At 39.3% G+C, this 21,292-nt stretch overlaps 2 long non-coding RNA genes and 1 other non-coding gene across 4 annotated transcripts in view; 2 read left to right on the top strand and 1 right to left on the bottom strand.

The window, feature by feature from the left end:
- Positions 1-340: 340 nt before the first annotated feature.
- Positions 341-5,186, bottom strand: LOC111947900. Its single transcript, XR_002873858.1, has 2 exons — positions 4,936-5,186; positions 341-1,472 (listed from the first exon to the last, which is right to left on the bottom strand). It is a non-coding gene; the product is annotated as an uncharacterized LOC111947900 (long non-coding RNA).
- Positions 4,084-21,292, top strand: part of LOC105354749 — a 35,375-nt gene continuing 18,166 nt past the window's right edge. Inside the window, exons 1-2 of one of the 2 annotated variants that reach the window (XR_909305.2) lie at positions 4,084-4,268; positions 17,779-17,867. This is a non-coding gene — a long non-coding RNA (uncharacterized LOC105354749). Of the gene's footprint in view, positions 4,269-6,190; positions 6,591-17,778; positions 17,868-21,292 lie in introns of those variants that run through there. The other variant, XR_909304.3, reaches the window with a different exon arrangement.
- On the top strand, positions 9,247-9,350 carry mir9a-4 (microRNA 9a-4). The gene has a single exon (NR_107133.1). It is a non-coding gene; the product is annotated as a microRNA 9a-4 (primary transcript).

The following is a 21,292-nucleotide window of genomic DNA, read 5'->3' as shown; positions in this document are numbered from 1 at the left end:
AGTCATCACATGGAGGTTTGGAGAACTTTAAAAAAAAAAAAGAGGTCCAGGAAATAGAACAAAAAACGAGCGTATAAAATAGTATTTTTCCAATAAGTGTACACTGACAATAAATAAAAACAGTAAGAACTAAAAAAAATTATATTAAAAAAACGTAAAGATGTCAGTAAAACTATGTTAATAAAGCTTTATTATTATTATTGTTATTATTATTATTCAATAGAGGAAGACATTGGTAAAAAAACAGGCTGGATAGAATGATTGTTAATAATAATAATAATAATAATAATAATAATAATAATAATAAATAGCACCACCATACATTTGAGATAAATATAAAAAAAAACAGTCATTGGTTTTTCATACACCTCTCTCTCTCTCTCTTTGTCATCTTGGATGTATTATATGAAGGAATTTCTTACAAATAATAATGAGGGAAAATTATATTTTTTAAAATTTCAAATGCTTTTTTTAAAACTATTTCGTGATTTTTTTTCCCCATTTAAATGTATTTTTCAAAAAGTGTTTCTTACTCCTTGAACACCCGGGCTCTGTATTTTAAAGACAAAAGACTGCAATTAGTCAAAATAAAATTTAATGATCAGAAAAAAACTCCTGACATTTTTCTCATTTGATAAAAAAAATAAAATCTTAAAGACACAGTTCCCTTGTGAGTTGACCATTTCAGGAGCTCATTTGCGGATATAAAAAATCAAAAGATAGAACAAAAAAACAGTGATGTAAACGTTTTTCACGCTTTTCGGCCGCTGAGTAAAGTTAATTTAAAACACGCAAACGTTTTTAGGGCTCCATTTTCTGACACACTGAATCTGTTTGCGAAAAATAGTTGTCTAAAAAAATCCAACTCCTCTTTGTAAACCAGATGCCCCTTAACACCAACGAACCCCCAAGCATCAGGAAAAACGCACATTCGATACTAATTTTGAAAAACATTTTATTCAATTTGGTAAACAACAACAACAAAACTTGCAATCGTTACTAAATGAATATGAACCCAATGGATGAGCCAACAGAAGGCCTGCAGATTAATCACCTTATTTCTAGGCCCAATCAGCGGGATTTTCAACGATTTGGACAATGATGTTGCATTTAAAATGAAATTGAATGTGTCTCACAACAGTTTGATGCTTTGTTTCGATTACACTGATATTGAATCCGTATACGTTTTTTTTTTTTTTGTGGCGTTACTTATTTATTACATTGAAAATGTGGAATTTTCTGGTTTATTTATGTAATTATTTATTTTTTTAGAATAAAGTCATGAAAATTACAAGCCACATAATCATCCTAAGTGCGCTTTGACAACTTTTTGTTTGTTTGTTTGTTTGTTTGTTGTTTGTTTTAAGGCTAAGGTCACAGTGTAAAACGTGTGATATTAGAATTTGTGGGAAGCTGAGGATCGTCTCGCCACTCTGCTCCTGGAAGCTGATCGCCCTCGTCTCTGTTCGATCCTGAAAGCCCAAATATTAATTTCATCAAAACAAAAGCAAAAACACGTGCACTTTTAATGAACATTTATTGTAATAAATTAAGCTTAATGGCAATAAAGTCAAATTTAGTCAACTCTATTTGATAGCCATTATGTTCTACTATCATTTTACATTGAGGCTTTTGTTAAGAGTGTGCGTTTATACCTTTCTTCAAATAGTTATTTTTATTTTTTATTATTATTTTTTTTTTTTTTTTTTGTGGAGCAGCTGGATTTGAAGCTGCTCTTCATCGTGCTGCTTCACTGTGAAACTACCACCTGATGAGCCCAACTCCTTCATCCCGTACCTCATCCTGAAGGCTGGAGCATCGAAATGTGTGGTGCCTAACGTCAGTCGGGCTATCCTCTACAACTTTGACGCATCTGAAAAGTTTTCCCTTTCCTTATAGAGGGAACGAAGTCAAAAAACTCCAAGCAGAGGTGCATAGTTAGTGGAGTTGGGTTGCCTCGCAGAAGATGATAGGATGAACGTCTTCCAGCCAAATCCTTGTAGGAGATTGCTGTGCACATCTGTACGCAACGCCACCCTGAACACCGTGGTGGCCTTGTACTACGTCTGCGAGGACCAGGTCTACAAGCTGAAAGGGGAATCTTTCAGAAAAATGCATAAGCATGCTGGAGGAGAGGATCAATAGGTCGCGCAAGAAGACTCCAGCAGCTCCAGCCAAGCAGAGCGCCTCAGAGAAAACGCAGCGAGAACATACTGCAGCAAATCTTACCGCACCTCTCTGAATTCCCTGGGTATGTGTGTCTACCTGTGTCCCTCCCTTTGCTTGCTTCCCAGGCTGCCCTTTTGTGCCCCCTTGGCCTAGTTCCTATCCTTGCTTCCGGTTGTGTGTCTAGCGTCATTGTGAGGTGAATTGGCTGCTCACGGTTGAGCCTCGTATTGTTAGTGTTCATTATCCAGAGTTACAACTTTTGATCATGAAATAAAATACATGAAAAAAAAAACAACAATTTATTCCAAGAACCCTAAAACACCATGCAACACAATGAAAATACAAACCAAAAATTAAAAATATAAAATCAAAAGATGACTCTGTTTGTGTGTGTGTGTGTGTGTGTGTGTTTGCTTGTATGATTGTTTTTGGTTCATGAAATAATTGTGACCAAATAAAATGAAGACAGAGGTGACAAAGCGAACAGGTGCATTTCGGCTCGTTTGACCGATCCAATCGTCCTTCTTCTGCAGAGCAATCTCCAGTTTCACCACTAGGTGTCACCGTTTGCTCGTTTTACAAGCAGTCGCCTGTCTCATGTTTGATCCACCCCCTCTGCTCGAAAAAAAACCCGCGGCGCAATCAACGCAGCACGACTTTCCCAACCCCAAGGAGGTCACAACTGCTACTTCGGTATCTCACAATGGTGAGCAGAAATATAAGAAAAGAAAAAATAAACTTTTTACACACTAATGTAAGTCAATCAAAAAAAGAAAAGAAAGCAGACCTTTATTGTGTTGGCTGTTACGGAAACTTCCGCAATAACCACAATAACAAAATCAATAATTGTAATATAAAGAGAAGAATGTATTATATTGTATTCATATGCTATTCCCCGTTGAAAGAAAATGAACATTTTTTCTCTTTAAATCCTCGATCAGAAACAGTGATGAAGTGTTAAGCTGTTAACCATAAAAGAAAGCCTCTGTTGTCATTAAGGTTGCACTGTAAATCTGCTTAAGAAAAATGAGGAAGTACAGGTTGTATAATGCGTTCATGATTTGAAATCAATTTTACCGTCTTCATTTATATGAAAATATGTTTCATAAAGACAAAAGAAAGACATTTAACTAGAAGGCACTTGTAACCGCCCTTCCCTTTTCCCATTTAGGTTTATCTTTTTGGAAACCATCTGTGTGTTGCTCGCTCACCAAGCCTATTAGCATGCATCTTTTTAATTATCCTTTGCCATCTTTCCCCAAAGGGGATCGTCAGCTAAACTTCCTTCTAATTTGACTACTAAAAAATTCTAATAAAACCTTTTTTTTTTCTATTGAAAGTGATGTCCAAGCCTCAGAATTTACGCATGTACGACCAGATTTATTCAGTTTGTAGGGGGCAAATGCAGAGTTACAACTGCCCAAAGAATACATATGTGTGCCAAAAATAATCAATTGGAAGAATTAAAACTGCTTATTGAATACCTAATTGATGTAAATAAGATATCAATTTGAAAAATGGGGTATATACGTAATGAATGATTTAAATCCAGCCCCTTTTTGACTCTTTGTGGATTGATGAAGATATAAAGCAATTTTAAAGTAAACAACTTTATGAGCCCTAACAATACATTAAGGTATTCAGACTATGTAGCTTTGAATATTTTTAACTGATTATAAGTTGGCAGGGTATAGGTCTAACAACCTGGGTGATAACAAAGCATGATGTGAGGACTATTGAAACTCCCATGGCGCGACCTATATGCGTGATCACTCTTTGATTCAGAAACACCACAAGAAAAAGAAAAAAAAACATTTTTTCTGAAATTTTTGAGAGTGGGGAGTCTAGCATTGGTGGGTTAACAGATTCTCGTGGCTTTGAATGTGTTTAGGTGAGTCAGTCTGACCATTGGTGTTGAGCCATGCGCATTTTAGAGCAAGCTTCAATGACGAGGGGAGTAGCCTTCAGGGACTGCACCTGCTTTGGCTTGAAGAAGGAAAGTTTTAGCTCCTGGGGGGAAAAAAACCGTTTAACAAGTTACATGACCCGTGTCACCAAAGAGCGGGTAACTGCGGCGCATTTTTACATGTTAAGTGAAGGTAAGTTGGCGCGTTTTTGGTATACATATATTTTTTTAGTTATAAGTAGAAAAGTATTTATAAAAAATGGAATAAACCTATTAAAATTTTAATCTATTGAAATAGCCCTATTTTAGATACATTTTTTCAAGCGTGGACTTAAAATAGCGCGCTCCTGGCTCCTCTGTGCGCGTTCACGGACAATGAGGAGCAGCGAGGGAGGCTGCAGATGAAATGCCAAGGCTGCGTCACTGCATTTTTAAGTATAACATGAGCGCAATCATTTTAGTCCTGAGTTTTTGCACTGACTGAGTTTTTATTTGATTTGAGTTATTTGACCTTACTGTCATTTCTGTCTTTAAGGCTTAACTCCGCGGGGTTCCTTCTGATTCTCCCCTTTTGTTTACCAAATAGCTCTTTGTTCATGCATTCTGCATTCAATGACTCCCTCTATTTTATTGCATTTTTACAGCAGACAATCTAAACTCTGCACTGTGAATTCGCTTTTGCTCCATCAGCAGCCAGCCATCATGTTTTACGCAAAAAAGGATTAATGTTCGTGCAAAGACGCAGCTTTGAGTACATCATAAAATCACAGAAAATGGTTTCAAAGAAATATTAAAAGGCATAATTATATAATGCAAATCTAGCCGATGAATATGCAACAACATGTAAAAATAATACGCACACCAAGAGCCCACGGCGTCGGAGAATTAAGAATGGCGGAGCGGCTCCTCTTATTACGCATGGGCGCTTTTCTTTTCCACGCAGGAGCCGCGGTTCCCCTTCTCTTCATTTCTCCTTTCTGTCCCGTTCGCATTAAGAAAAAAAATTCTTGGAGAAACAAACAAGACTATGTTGGTTCTCCAAACGGAAATCAAACACCCACGAACCGAGCAGGGGGGGAATTACTCCGACTCCAGCCGGGAGGACTATGTAGTAAGAAGGATTTGCATATTTTGATGCGCTAATTGCCTTGATGTATTTAAATATGGCTGCACGTAGCTGATGTTCTTGGCTACGTCACTGAACGTGCCCTCGCTGTTAAACTAAAACGTGAATCCAGAAGATGCTAATGGATACGCCAGCAATTAGACAAGGGCAGGTTAGGGAGGGGGGTAGAGAGGTAAATGAGAGGCTTCTTGGCGCTCCCTTTGCGCTTGCAGCGTTTTAAGGCACGTGAGGATTTTTATACAATTAAAAATGTTTAAAAAAATACAATTGTAAACGCAATAGTAGTTACCCTGAAGCTTGTGTTCTAAACGTCATAATACTTTGTAAATATAAAAATAGTATGTTTCATCGATACAAGGATACGAATAATGATAAAGAAAAAGTGAGAAAAACGAAAAGTATGTTATCACCAGAGGAATTTGTCTGAAAACACGGCCTACTGACAAGTAGGTCACCTCATTTAAACTTTTTGCGCGAGCACGTAAAAAGACACGCGCGTGCTCACACCTTCTTTTTCTCTGTGCAATTTGAAAACTGGTTGAGATGGGACACGTTGCACAAGGTTATGTATGAAGTAAAGTTTTTTGAAGTATTTATACATTTCCTTTTGTTGTGTTTTTTTTTCTCCGTTGACCTCATTCCGCACTTAACTTTTATGGGAATCGCATGCGGGAAATTATTTCCCTTCTGTCTGGAAAGCAGTAAATGCGTTCCGTTTGTCAAAGCGTGTTAGCGAAGCGCCTGCAGCAAATTCATTACCACCCAACTGCGCGGCTCACATCGCAAGCTGGTCGAAGAGACGGAGAGAGAGGTCCGCGCCAGACCGCGAACAATGCTGCCTCAGTTTGTGCGCGCAACAAAAGAATCGAGGGAACTTGTTTGAATTTCAGAGCACGTCGGTCTACTCGTCACATAGAAGGTTGGACTTTATACACCCCCCCCCACCACCACCACCACCACCCCTCCTCCCACCCTTCATCATCACCACCCCCCACCTTGCTCGTCCGACCCCACGATTAACAGAAAAAGAAGAGGAAAAAAACTTGCATATTCTGAGCGCAACTGTGCGCGCACTTTTCTATTTGCTGCTTGCAGACGACATGGGAAAGTTGGCTCTCTCCCTCTCCCCCATCCCTCCCTCTTGTCTGTCATGTGCGTGGAACATGCTGGTGCTCTGCACAGAGCAGCTGTAGCACGCCTAATGCAGGCTTGCACGTTGGCAGCGGCAATTTTAAAGCCCCCCCTGCACCGAACCCGGTTGGGACATTTTTTTAAGGGGAACTTATACTCACCGCATCACCATGTCCATGGACCTCAAACTTTTCTTTTTCCCCGCTGATTGGGACGCTTTCTGCAGACTCCTAGTGGTGTTTGACTCGCCCTTTGAATGTAAGTGCAACTTTTTTTGGTAACGATCTGAAGCCGTGCTTGTGCGTAAAAGTCAAATGAGAAACGTGGATGAAAGGTCTTTTAAGGTTTGACATGATGACTGTGGAAGATTTGTGGCTAATCAGGTCTTTTAAATTTCTTTATTTTTAGATTTAAACATCATAGTCAACTTTTAAATAATTATATTCACGCTTTTATTTTTACTTATTTCATGTGTTCATAAGGCGTGATATCACTTAAAAACCCTCTTTCAGATATGAACGTATTTCAAAGACGAGTTTTTTTTTATTGTTTTTTTAGCTTATAAAAAAATTTAAGAAGACAGACTTGAACTTTGCACAAAGTCTGAGAAACATGATTCAGACGATTGAAACTTGCCTTGGACGCACAAAGCAGAAGTGAGTCATTTATAGTTTAGTTTTCTCCTTTAAAGTGCGTTACGTAAAAAGATGAAAGTTTCTAGAATCATCCAAAAACCAAACCGTCATTGTGCAGAATCAATATCAATTAGATAAGGTCACTGATATAAAAACCGCCGAAAGTGTTTTAACAGACGACAAACTGTCTTTTAGATTGAAGCATCTGTAAAATGAAGGATTTTCAAGGTGTGTGTGTGTGTTGCTTTAAAAAAATGACGTGTGTTTTAAGTGTGGCCTGTATGTGGGAGGCCCACGATGAAGCCTCTTTCATCCTAATAAGGTGAGCATTGTAATGCAGATCTCAAAGGTGGGCCTTGTCAATCATCATCCATCAACTGAACGAGGGGGGGCTTAGGCATGATTTCTGACAAAAAGGTGATCACTCTGTGTGTGAGTTTATATTTCTATAAATGCTTCATGGTAACTGAATTTAAATGTGTTTGCTTAAGAAGGTGCAGGAATATGTCATCTCCTTATGGCAAATTGTTGCCGTATAAGAAGACAGGCTTTCTAGAAACGCGCAGGGCCTGAAAGTGAGTTTGCTCATTAAAATAGTCCCGCCTTGCCCCTCCTACCACAGAGAATAAACTCCGGAGTCGATCTGCACAGAAAACCTCATCACCTTAGAAAGCAGGTGATGGAGACCCGCATGTGGTTTTATCTGTAACCCCCCACCCCCACCCCTCGGTATTGAATATATCCCTCACATAAACACACTATCAGATGAACCCCGATGTTTTTTATTCTTTTATAATCAGAACACAATCAAAATTGTGCACAAGGCACTTTAAAGGCGCTCCATGACCTGCAGCTTGCATGCTCCTGCGCATGATCCATCACATGTCCCCCTGCTTGTTATTGTTGACTCACTTACAAAGATCCTGTGTGTTTTTTCCATTCTCTCTGGCCCGTTTGAGTTGAGCTTTCCACCAACTCCTTGCATCCCTGTAAAAGAGGTGAGGAGATTCAAATCCGCGCAGAGGAGCGCTTTCTGGGGTTTTTTTCTTCCGCGCAAAGCGACATCGTCAGCCTACCTGAGAACCATTGTTACTCATCGGATGCAACGAAGGTTACAAAAAAGGGGGAAAACACACTAGAGGCTTTTTGAGGAATTTTCCACGCAGATATGAGCACACGCGGGCTTTTTTTTTTCACCCCGACGCGTCGTTTTTGTGCGAGCAAAAGCAATAAGCAAACGGGAATCACGCAATTGGCAATCTGAGAAGAGAGTCTGGAGGCAGCGGAGGCTGGCTGGCGCTCCGGCAGCTCCGGGATGCTCTCTCTGCTTTGATTTTGTTTTTTGTGTGGTTGAACGTGGGGCAGTTTCATGTCGCATCTACCAAGAAAATGCATCTGAATCGCTCCCAGTCTCCAAAAAAAAAAAAGCAAACACATGCTTTCCCATCTCCATCCCCGCGCGTGAGAAGGCGCTGCTCGCTGCAAGGCGGACTTATTCCAACGCAATCCGTGGATGGAGACCGCGCATTAGGATGGAGCGTTTCCTCCCCTTCTTCATTATTACATCACCGTATACAGACTGGGTCCGAGGCCTTTGACCTCACCGGGGTTGGTTGATATTTTGACCACCCCCAGCCCTCTGTCCTTCGGCGATGGCCTGTGTTCTCCTTTCAGGGAGAGGGTGCGTGCAACACGCCGCGCTTCGGCTCCTCGGACTCATCTCGTCGCGACCTAGCCCCGTGTGGTGGATGCAAAGGGACAACTTGACACTCTGTGACCAAAGCAAACCAAATCTTTCTATAATCCGAAGCTTTTGCATCGTAATTCCCTGTCCCGTTTATGTGCAATTTCCTCAGGAAAACGGATTTTCCCTCTTCTTTAGTGTTTTTCTCCGCCGGCCTCAGAGGATATCTATTGCTGCTGCCACGACGACTTAATAGAAGCGAAAGAGCCTTTTGTGGGATTGAGGTGATTTGCATTGCAAATGAAGGCCCCTCTGCAAGGATGACTGCACCTTACCGCGACTTTCTTCAAGTCTGTTATACTGGTTAATGTCAAGTGAATATGACATTAACCATCGGGAATATATAACCAATTTTTCCACCAAAAGAGTGTTAAACAGTTGGTGCCACAGTGGCCCTGCAGAAGCAGAAAGGAGTGATGGATATGACGCACATCTGAAGGAAGACACTGATGACTTTTTAGCAAGTGTTTTTTTTTTTTTTTTATAACTTGAGCTGTAAACCTGAAGACCAGGAGGCGTGGATGTGGATTACGGAGAAATTTGGGAAGTGGGTTGTTATCTTTGGTTATCTAGCTGTATGAGTGTTCTGCTCGTCATAAAGCTAGATAACCGAAAGTAAAAACTACTTCCAGACTCTTCATAGAAGATTTTCTGGACCCAAGATTCAAGATTTGCTCCTAATGTTGATTGATTAAATGTATTTTTGTAAATATGATCTGTTTTGCGCTTGTCATATTTTCAATGGATCCTTTCTGTATTTATTTTTACTTGGCACACATTGCACTGAACTTGTCTGCATGCTCCTGTTTCAATAGCATCTTATTTGAAGGTGTATTTGTTCTTAATTGGACTTATAGGCCCACTTAGAGCGTAAAACGCTGACATGCCGGGTCTTCTGTGTAAAACCCACGTGCGCACCTCCCTGCTTCTCCGGTCAGGAAGCGACGCTGGCTTTCCAAGCAGCAATAGTTAGGACGCATACTGAACTGACAAAAAATGGAGAGAAGGAGAAGGAGAGGTGGGGACAGGGTTGAGAGAAGGAGGGAGGTGGCAGAGGGGAATGGGGAGATGCGTGTGTGCGTAAGGAGGTCGGGTGTGTGTGCGTATGAGTTGGGGGGGGGGGGGGGTGTCGGACCTGCTTAATTGATTCCGTTAACCGCAGTGCAGGAGATGTGAACGACTGGACGATCCCATTCCCACGCTCGGTGGGGCAAGTGGCAATGCCGTGCCCAGGCCTAATGTGACAGACAGCGCCGTGAGGGCCTGGAGAGGCCGGGTGGGGGGATGGTGGGGCCGACAGGGGTCATGAAAAGACGTCAAGTGCACCAGACTCATCTGCATCCCCAAAGAAAGAGGCGACGTTTCCCAGCCCCTGCCGACGCGTCGCTCCCCAAACTTGGGCTCGTAACGGTCCTGCATGCGTTCATGTCTGGCCGATTGTGCTGATAATGAGGACCCGGGGTCATTATCTTAAAACTATGAGGGCTTTAAGAATATGAAAGGGATGTGGTGCAGCCCTGTAATCCAGCACAGCCCCAACGAAGCGCGCAAGCGTCACTTGTGTAAATTATTAGCAGCAGACGTTGTACCAAAGAGCATTTGAATGACACCTCCTATTCTGTTTGTGTTTGAACTTGACCATAAAAAATTCCATTTAGTGAAATAAAAAAAGGCTTTATGAACAGAAAACATCAGATGACGCAGGCAGAGTTGTATACATTTAGACACAACCATCTAACAATTTAAGTATTAAAAATATATATAGTTTTCCTAAAAGTATTGCTTGGAAACCATCCCATGTATGTATTAAAAAGCTATTGCTCCTTTTTCATATTTTTTTCCAAGAATACACTTTATTGCATTTATAGTTCCCCCTGGTCTGAGTGATTAGCTTTTTTGGGCGAATTGAGTCTCTTCTTTTGCTTGTTGTGCTTTAAAATACACCTTCGGTGCATTTTTATTCTTTTTCCAGCAAAGTTATATTAACATGCTGTCTTAAGCACAAGCACAGTGCCTGTATTCAGCACTATCACGTTGAAAAGATTTGTCAGACACTTTTTCATACAACCAAGACAAAGCTGGTTACTCTTGTTTCTGGCCTCTGTTAAGGATCAAATATGAGCCCGGGCCATGGCCAAAGAGAAATCTGAGAACAGAGAAGTGTTTTTAGGCTGAGCAGCAAAGAATCAAACATTTATTCATTTGTTATTTTTTTTAAACATTTGGTTAATTCAGCAAAAAATGATCATTTTCTTAACAAAACCACATGGGCACTCCTAAAAGTATTCTAAAGTCTTTTTGTAATGTTGTAAGGATGACCTCATCTTACTACTAATCTAAATGCTTATTGTAATACTTGTAAGTCTTCTTTTTCATCATTTAAAAAAAAAAAAACGATTGGACCATGTAATGCTTACACTAATATTCTGCCATGTCTAAGGTTCAATAATTTCAGAAAGTTCCACAAATAAGTGTTTAAAAAAATCAGACTTTTTTTTACTTTAGAAGTATTAAAGCATACATTAGAAGAGGAGCATGGCTTGTGGCCCTTATGTGGGATTTGCAATGCTGAGTTGGGTTAATAGGAGACAGCAGCATCACATGTGTAGACAGACATGATAATACTTGCTTAGATCTGTCTTCTTTCAGGCATTCTGAACTGTAGTTTGAATGGCAGTGACTGTCAGGGTGTTTATGACATGCATATATTTTTTTTATAATTCGATGTTTTTTATTAAACAACAGCAATTTCTATGGATATGTAACAGGAAAAAAATCTTTCAATTTAAGAGTCCAGTAAGTTTTGAAGAAAATGTTGTATTATTTGTAACTGGTAGTGCAGAAATGTGTCTGAACATAGACTTCTGTGGGAAATAATATGCTTGATGGGGTGATGAAAGTTGAGACATCCCTGTTCTTTTACATCTCTGAGATTCAAATTTGCGCAAAGATAGTGATGTTTCAACCAGAATCTGCACTTCTCTTTCATCCCTCACACACATATACTGGACTGCAGCCATTGTTGTCACATGATATATTGTTAGCAAGCAAGGGCAACCGTAGATGGTGTTTTCCTGGTCATCAGCTGGGCTATCAGCATATTTTATGTGACTGTGTCTGGCATTTTCACATCTGTCCTTTGTGACTGCATGTGCACACATAAATAGTGTTGTCTTTTATACCCATTAAGCCTTTCTTTCCATGCTAAAGACTGAGCATTGTTGTCAAGTTTGTTCTTAGTTCTGGTGTAGCATGACCGTGGTACTATAATGCCATAGACTGCTGCTGTGTTGATATAAACACTCATTATATGTTTGTGGTGTTAGCTTTTGTAAATCGTTTAAACAGAGATTTCCTTTATGTATTTTTTGTCTCTGCATGTGCACAGACTTGTGTATGCCTTTTTTAATAGTTGAAAAGTTCTGGGAAATTGTATAACTAGATAGTACCACCATCATGCTGACGGGAAACAATGGCTGCTTCCCAGTCAACAGAGACTGTCTGTCTTGGCGGGTCTATGCCTTACTCTTTGTATGTGCATCTCCTGGACATGAACTTGAACTTGAGACAGGCAGCCAGACACCATCTGTGAACCAGGGCTAATGAATTCACTGCATTCATGGCTGTGGTGCAAACCTAGGCCACCATCACCCACTGATGAGCAGATGACCCCTATGGTCTGAGTTAGCTTTTCATCACTAATAGAATTCAACAATACCAGCTGGTGGAAGGGGAGTTTATTTTGTCTGTTTCCACAGAGACAAATGTGAGGACTGGTCTGCAAGTGTTGTTGGAGCTTAGATGTTCTTTGTGTCTGCATGTGTGCCGTATGCTGTGTACTTGTCAAAGCATCGGCCTGCATGCACGCAACCCTCCATGGTCTCTTGCTTATCTTAGTCCAGTCATTTCCGATGCATGTGGCGTGACATGCACTCCTTCTTTTTTTTATTTTTGTCCAATAATACGGCAACCTGTTATTCCACCAATGTGGCCAATGCTAAGTTTATTGCCTTGATAACTGAATGGGCCACTTCAGTATTTCCCTCGGTAAAGGGTAATAAATGAATGAGGCCAACATTAAACAAGGCAGGCACAATGTGAATTCCTGCAGGCCCGCCTCCTATTTCTCCCTCTCTTGTTTCAGTGCAAGCGTCTGTCACAGTCGTGATTACACACATACACACACAGCTCCCTCTGGTTGGTGTCGCCACGGCAACGGTAGGTGAGATCACCTTGCGCATGGCAGCATCAGTCCCCACCAATGCAGGACAGGTTCCTGGCTTCCGTTAGGGCTAGTGTTTTTGTGTTTGGTTGCGCGTTTTTGAAGAAACCTGAATGTCACCCACCCTGTGCCGACAATTTAGTACAGAATATATAAACATACATAAAAGCCATTTTGTATGGTTTATCCTAATGGTTTGCAGATACACACATGCAGACTCACACAGGCCTAGAAGATGTAACTGCTGTTAGTAATTGTGTCATTACCCATTAGTTAGGATCTGATCGACCTCCCTCCATAGCAAACCAGCCAGCCATAACTTGCCAATAATCCACTAAGGAATGCCATGGCTTGGCCCTTTTTAATGACATCATGCATGGCCACTTGAGCTCCTTTTGCAGAGCAGCGGGCATGCTGTGCTCTACCACACTGTATCGCCCTCCTCTTTCTCTTACTGTGTCGAAATGCAAAGCCGACACATTTGTCTTGGGGTTTTTCTTTAAACGTTATTTTAAGCTATCCGTTGGGTTTGTATACTTGCGTCAGTGGTTTGTAATACTAAGATATGTGTTATCAACACATTACAGATTTGTTCAGTTCAAACATGAGAAGATCATTTTGATTGTTTTGTATTTAAATAACTTGAATTTTATTCAAATAAGTACATTGCCAGTTTTATGAGTATTGTATTCGACATTGTTGAATGTAAACCAGTCATTATGGAGTGTTCAGTATCTTCGTGATGCACTTGCGTCATTTAAGAGCTTCCTAACAAATATCTGAAATTATTGTTATGTATTTGTGTGTTTTGTCAAATCAACACTTTTTCTTTCAAAGCATTTTTGAAAAATGTGTATTTGACAAATTGGTACAAAATAAAAGAGCTATAACTGGTCTCAGCTTCCTGGTTGTCCATGAGTGTTTGACAAAAAAGAACATGATTGCAATTATTGCTTAAAATCTCTAAAAATACCTTTGAGTTTTCTTGGATATGTGTGCTTTGTCGGCTTTTGATTATGCCAGCTTGCATCTGAGAGCTACCTCCTTCAAGATGAAAGGGTGTAAATAATGTATTTTGTACCATTACATTATTCATTGCCTATTAATTAGAGAGACTAGTCACCATGTTCCATAATATCAACGTTGCAATCTACTGTTCTTTTCAAAATCTAGATCAATTAAGATAAACGTAATATATATATTTTTTACAAGGATTCTCCTTAATTTCTCTTTGTTAAAGCAAAGAATGCTGACAATGCTGACAATGCTGAATGCTTTTTAATGCTGACAAATAACATTAAAAAAATGTTATTTGTCTTTTTTAGAAAACGGGTAATTTGTCAGCAAGCTCTGATTCTGTAAAACGCAAGCCTTCTGCGTTTGCTCTGGAGGTGTTTTTTTCTTCTTCATTTTCATATTCTACATAATCTCTTCAATTATGCATGAGAGGCGGAGCTTCAGAAACATAAAAAATGTAAAATTACTGTTGACTAGCCCCCCACCACAATTCGAATATAGCCGCCTTTCTGCTTTTTGTAAAGCATTTGGCATCGAAGCCGGCTCGGAATTTGAATACGACGAATCCTTTGGAAAATATATGCAGTACGGCAATTAAATTATATGGGCCCTCAGACCAGGGAGTCAGTGCCAGCACATATAGGCTAGTGAGGGCTAGATGCTATGCCCGTATTAGCATCTGGTCCTTTTATGTAAATTTGATGAGAAAGGACTCATGCATATACGCTAGGGCTGGGGTGTTCTCGCCTAATATCCTTATTAGAGAGGGGTGAGTTAAATATTTATTAGGGAGACTAGGGGTTAGGAAGCAGGGATGGGATGGGGGGGGGTCTGTCCTGCGTTGTCATGAGGACCTGAGGTAGAAGAAGGGAGAAAAAGAGGAGGAGGTTGGCTTTCTGCACAAGTGTCTCTCTCTGCCTCAAGGTGCCACCATCTTAAGGCGTTTGGCAGTAGTGAGAGTGGGGAGGGTAGACCTAAAATGTCCGCTGGCATAGACACGTTTATGCATGCACAGTAACTCGCACAAATTTCGTGCGGCATCAGTACCCGAGGTAGATAAGAATTTCTGTCACTGCGTCAGCGACAGCTTTGCATGCTAACAACATCATTCGCATGCGTTAATTCCTTTGATTACTGTTGTGCATTAGCGAAACAGGCTAATGCACGCGGCTAATGGGACACCAAGACTGAAATGTTAATTAAAGGCAAACTGGTGTGAGCCAGGATTTTGAGCTCAACATTTACTTATATTTTATTGATTTTTTCATCATGTGAAACAATTAGTAGTTCTTGTTAAGCAAAAACCAAGAACTACAACTTATGATATCCATTTTTAAAGCATCATGGGAATTTGGTCATTTTGCTCACAACAAAGTTTTGCAACTTTTATTTTGCAGATGTTTTTTTTTTTTAATCCAAGAGCTTTTATGGGGAGATTTACATTTTAGTCAACAATAGTATTTATATTTAAAAAAATATATATATGCACAAGTTCCTATACCAATGATGACAACAGGGGGCAGATAAAGGACGTCAATGACAATAATGCCATTTAATTGCAAATCCATCGTGCTCACCTCATCATTTTCTGTCTTCTTGTCTCTAATTCATTTCTGCCATTACGCACATACCACCGTTGATCTCTCCAATCTGTTAATTAACATAAATGTGCCCAGTGAGGTGGCATAAATATGTGCACACACACTCAGCACACACACACATTGTACAGGGAGATACAGACACAGTGTTAGGATTCCCTTTCATCTTCAAGTGCTCCTGAGCATGAAGAACGTGTGGAATATTATTCAAAATGATTTATGCCGCACATCTTAACCAGTTTTCTGGCATCAACACACACATACACACCTCACACACATATGTACCTCACCCGTTTAGGAAAGTATTTTATTCAACGTATCCGTTTCTTGTTACACTTTACAGGTCCCATTAAATTTGTTGTTGATGTATAAATTTTTGAGGATTCACGTGTGTTTCTGGGCGTTCTCAAGTGTGAATGAATAATCGGAATTATAGGAACTGTGTGTCCTTGTACCGCCTGCTGGTTGTTCTTTTTCTTTTTTTTTTGTGTAGTTTACACACAAAATCAGCTGTGTCCCATCCCTGCTTCCCTGTTTCCTCTGATGAGTGGTACACCCTGGCTTGCTGCCAGAAAAGTGAGAATAATTAAATGGCTGTGAGTTTGAGCCTGGCGTTGGCTAATGGATTGTTACTGAGAGGAAATGAGACAGGCAGCATGGGGGAGCTGGGTGGCAATACAGACCTCAACTTTGGATAATGAAACACTGTTAGCTGCTGTGATGGAGAAAAGACACACCTCTCATGAAGGAAATGCTTTTGTTCCTTGCCTTTTCTTATGTCATGCGCAGGTGAAATGGGTGAGGAGTGGCACATTGTGAGAAAGGCATAATTACAACGGCATCATTTCGCCAGATATATGTGTGATGATCCAATTCCAAACTACACTTTGTTTCATATCAGTGCAGCTCAAAGATTAGATTTTTTTTCTTAGTATTTCATCTTCTAACATGCAATTCTCCTCGCATTTAGCATCACCTCAGCACCATTTAAAAAAAAAAGGAGGCTTGATTACTGGCACCCGTTAGTGACGGTGTGGTGCCCTCTCACTCCTCCTAACTCCCCTACCTTACACACGTGGAGGCTAAAAGCGGGGTGGTGGTGGAGACGTGGGAGTGGAATGCAGCAGAGAAGGAAGATAGAGGAGCAGGAGGGAGATGGGATGAGACAAGCCACACAAGCCGCAGAGGGAGAAGCAAGTGCAAGTGTGTGTAGGGGGTGTTGCATAGTTACCCTAAACTCTGCCGTAGGGTTCAAAACACACACACACACACACACACACACACCCACACACACACACACACATAAACACGCACCCTGGTTTGCCACATAACCACAAGGTACTCCCAGAAGTGTTAAACATTGCAGTGGGTAGTTTGACAGAGCATTAATATCACCTTGTTGTTAGGTGTTATTTAAATGTAGATGTGTATGTTTCACTTATCTCTATAAGATTCATCGTGTGTGCATTTTGTACTGTGTGTATTTGATAAAGATTAAAACAGAATTAAAAGATATTAATTGTTTTTTATTATTACCTCCTGTCAGTGCTAGTCATGTAAGTTTCATGTTTTCTAGGTGTGTGGGAGCTTTGATTTGAAACTCTAATAGAAGGTGGCATCTGTCAGTTTGATGCCGACAAACCAAAATCACCAAGATCACAGGGGAGGACAGTTAACAGTTAAGCATAGGAACCAAAAACAAACACTGCTGTATATAGATGTTACAATATTTTCCGATGGGTCATGTGTTGCCTTTAAGTAAAAGAAGAAAACCGGATACCTTAGTTTTAATGTTACCAATTTTATTTTTTACTCTACTTGTCTTTACATGGAAAGGGTGTTATTTACCACATTTATTTGCAATGTGAAAGAGCGATTCATTAAAATGAATCATCTAAAACGATTAGATTTCAAATTTGAAAACAACTTGATTATGATTTATTAAGATATGCAATAATTGTCTTTTTTTAAGTGCAGATGTTTGTGATTGTGGACTGCTATAAAGATTTTTGTGTGGTGGGCTAGGCATTGTTTCTGTGGCAGAGAACATAAGTTAAGCAACTCTGGATTCCTCCAAGCTTGACTTCTGATAAAATTGACTTTGAAGTGCTATTTTCCTTTTTGTTGTTTTCAGCAAACATGTCAGTTAAAGAATTTGGTTTCAGAAAACCCATTCATTCTTTGCATGTTTTTTTTTTTTTTTTTTGCTTTGTTTGTTTTGTTCCTTCAGGAATGGAGGAGGAGAGCAGCAAAGACCAGCAGGAACTACAGGTCATCAAAAGATTGCTGGAATGTAGCCCTCCAATGGAAAAAAATGAGGTGAGATTTGATTCCAAACTAAAAGTGTAACAACTCTGTGTGCAGAAAGCAACAAAAAAACAAACAGTAGTTTTAATCAACGTTTGATAACCAATCCTTTCATGGCTTCAAGAGACAGTGCTGAAAATAGCTTCTTTGTTAGCAGATGCTTTAACTGCTCTTCTTCCCTGTGCCTGTGTCTGCTAATGTGTTAGTCAGTGTGCATGTGTGTCTGTTTGCCTGCAGCAAAGCTAGTCCATGTGTGCTGGATAAAGGCACGGATGTTAGTAGTGGTCCAGAGGAAACAGAACAACAGTGCTTTAAAATGGAACTGAGGCGATATGATTGTGGGTAATATGAAATCCCATGACCCATTTTAACCTTGTGGTTCAATCCAAAAACAACGAGCGCAGGGGGGAAACAAAGCTTACAGCGCACATTTCATTATCACACAAAACAAACACACACACTATAGTTATAACTAGGAAGTGATTTTAGTAATCTCCTGTTGGAACAGAAGCACTAATTGCTCTCCGCTCTGGCAGTGCTGACTATACGTGGTAGGCGTCTTGTTCGACCAATTAGATGCTTTGCCAATGACATTTCATGCCATTGAAATGGGGAAAACATTTAGTCTCAGTGCAAAAATGACCCCTACAAATATATAGATATGTTATGTATCAATGACCTTATAACCTAAAACCTATGAACTTTAATCATATGTCTGATCTTTCCTGCTGTTCTTCTGCTGTAATGGTTAAGGTTAAGGTTAAACATTTGTGTTTTGAACTGATTTCATATTCATCAAAACTTAACCATTTTTATGATAGTTCACATTAAGCACAAACAAGAATGTCATGAATAACTAAAAATGTCTCTATGGTTAAACAATATTATACTTAAAAGATTTTAAGTATTGAAATAATAATTCTTCTTCTTTGGTAATGCAACAACTGCAGAGCAGCACTCCTGATAGCTTTACCTCCTTGCAAGCTAGCACTGCTCAGAGTGTGTTAGAAAAACTATATGTTTCTGCATTATTTAGTTACAAAGTCTTATTTAAAAAAGAAAAACAACAACAACAACATCTATCTGCCCGTCAGCTGTTTCCGCATGGAGAGTACCAAAGAGTCAGAGGTTTAAAATCCAAAATAAAAAACAGGTTTGTTCTTCAGCTTACCTGACTGACATTATTTTATTGCAATTTAAAAAAATAAATTCCATTGTGACATTTTGATGAAATAGACACTTCATTGATACAAAAACATTTAGTTGCTCAATTAGATGAAGTTCTAATTGTGCAGCATTTTGAGTCTGGTAATATAAATCTCCATACTGGTTCAGGTTCTTTGCCATGTGCCAGTCCAGCAATCAATGATCTCATTCGCACGTTTCCTCATGATTAACGAGAGTTAGAGAGTCAGATAGTGTGAATTTGTGAATCTTCAGCAAAAAAAAGACAGAAAAAAAGGTGTATGCATGCAGAAAGGACATGCGGCAGATACTTACACTAATAAACGAAATAGTATTTTTTCACAGTGAAGATTTTGCAAAGTTTAGTTTTGACAAAATCTGGTTAATCAAAGGCAAGCCATTTGGTGACCCCAACAGGGCTACAGGGGGGATATCAGGTAAATTATTAAGACAAATATAACTACAAGTCATTTTGAAGATTTCAAATTAAGGATTTCAAATTGTTTCCCTGTGTCCCATTTGTCATGTTTTATGTTTCTTTGTTCCTGCCATTTATTGTAGATGTTCATTCCCCTTATAGCAGTACAACAGTTTTCTTTTGTTGCACCCACACAACTCTCACAAATATACAAGTAAAAGTACTCACAGTAGTTCCTATTTTTTTTTTACTATACCAAATGTTTTGATGATAATGCACAGATGTCACTGAATTATTTTCTAATGAAAAATATATATACATTTTGTTTTTTGAAATCAAGTCTCTTCCATTAGAGTGTGTAACAGTGCAGGACAGAAGGGACTTCTCTCACATCATCATACTGTAGAACAAAGGAAAATTCACATTGTGAAAATCATGCAAATAAATGCAAATTGCTGGCAAGTAATAGCTGTGTGGCAGGAGGAGATTATATATAGGCACAAAAAGATGCCGAAGACTTTGTGTGCAACACAAGCTTAACAACATTCATTAAAATAAAAGAAAAACAAATAAAAAACAAATTTTAAATTGGTTTTAAAACCTAATTTTACAAATATAGGATAAAAATACTCTCTTCTTCTAAGAGGTAGAAAGGATTTTTTTAAATTGTCATGGCAATTTGAATCAACCAAAACACAGTAGCAATCGCTGACTACCTAAAGATGCAACTAGCATAAATGGGATGTAAAGCATGCGGACCATATTTTCATGTTTCATGTGTATGAAGTGCTGGGATGATGCAATATTGTGGCTCCGCCTTAATGACATGCAGAGCAGCAGATATTTGTAACAAAGGAGCTAATGAAAGACTCACCTCTCTTTTCTGCTCCAACAGGGAAAAATATGCATTTGCTATGCACAGAAATTTTATAAAGACATATTCAGTGACTGGCAGGTCTACGTTGACTGTTGTGGTCTTATTTATTGTTCCCCCTTTGCATTAATGTGTATAGAAAATTACATGCAAAATTGATTTAAGTTGATAAGTAAAGAGAACAGGAAAAAATGTGTTTGCTTCTTTTTTTAAAGAAAGAAATCGAATCAAAAACATAGAAAGGACACATTTTGTCCAACATTTATGACAAAATAAATAATGTATACCTTGAAAATACAGTACATACACACACACAAACACAAATATATTAAAACAAAGTAAAGAAATAAAAAAATTCATAGAACCATAAACTAAAATTTGTTTCTTACACAATAAATACAGTTGTATTTCCTTTTAGTGTGTGTTTTCCTCAGTGTGTCTGCCTGTTCTCCAGAAATCTCAAACCTTGTTTTAAATTATTTGCAGACACATCTCCGAACACAATTTTGCTTTAAAATCCCAAATAATCGCAATTAATTAATTTCTTTAAACGTAATTTCACTTTTTATGCAATTCATTCAACCTTGGCATCGCTCCTTTACAAAAAGATGAAACACGGATTATCAATATAACATGTTGAGAATCTAATAGTCAGACTACAGCCTTTAATTTATTTAAACTCACATCTAAAAAGAAAAAAAGGAAACATTTGCATAAGACCACCCTCCATCTTCCTCCAGATAGCATTCACACACACTCACTGACTTAACACACAGACACAATATGGCAGAGCAGAGAAGGGGGAGGGCACTCACAGACAGACATTCACAATTGTGCATAATAATGTTAACATTCCTGCATGTCTAATGCAGGGGACATTGAGACAGTCTGCAGTGCTGCTGCTGTGCTTGTGTATGTTCATTTTGGCCTGTGGTTTGGGCTCCTTGCTGAGATAAAAAT

Source organism: Oryzias latipes, chromosome 9 (genome assembly GCF_002234675.1).
Source record: "Oryzias latipes chromosome 9, ASM223467v1".
In the NCBI taxonomy this organism is placed as follows: Eukaryota; Metazoa; Chordata; class Actinopteri; order Beloniformes; family Adrianichthyidae; genus Oryzias; species Oryzias latipes.
Note: the sequence above shows the minus strand (reverse complement) of the source record. Positions and strands in the feature narration are given on the sequence as shown.